The following is a 581-nucleotide window of genomic DNA, read 5'->3' on the forward strand; positions in this document are numbered from 1 at the left end:
AAAAAAAAAAAAAGAAAAACAAAAACACAAAGGAAAAACTTGTTTCCAATAATCTGCACCTACCTACAACCTGACTATTTTGTTCATAAACACAAATTGTTTTGGCTCCAAGAATGCAAGGACCATGAAAGTCTGGGCTTTGTTTTGTTTGCAAATTGCAAATGTTGTTCACAAGTTTGGAAAATGATGTCCCCAGCACCTATGTTGCTGTCTTTGCCTCACCAGTGTCCTCCCCTGCATTAGTTGGTGCTTGTTGCTGTCAGTACAAAGCACTGTGACACTACACTGTGATGCTAGGACAGGCAAAGACACGGGACAACCTCATCATGTGTCCCAGTGGGGCATACCCAAGCATTACCCACTGAACACATGGTTTATTGCTGTGTAAATTACTCTCACTTTCCTCCTCCCTTGTACTAGTTATGGCATCATACTATGATTTTATTTATTTATTTTGTGACGGAGTCTTGCTCTGTTGCCCAGGCTGGAGTGCAGTGGCTCGATCTCCGCTCAAAGCAACCTCCGCTTCCAGGGTTCAAGCGATTCTCCTGCCTCAGCCTCCTGAGTAGCTGAGACTACAG

This window comes from Mandrillus leucophaeus, unplaced genomic scaffold (assembly GCF_000951045.1).
Source record: "Mandrillus leucophaeus isolate KB7577 unplaced genomic scaffold, Mleu.le_1.0 Scaffold3549, whole genome shotgun sequence".
In the NCBI taxonomy this organism is placed as follows: Eukaryota; Metazoa; Chordata; class Mammalia; order Primates; family Cercopithecidae; genus Mandrillus; species Mandrillus leucophaeus.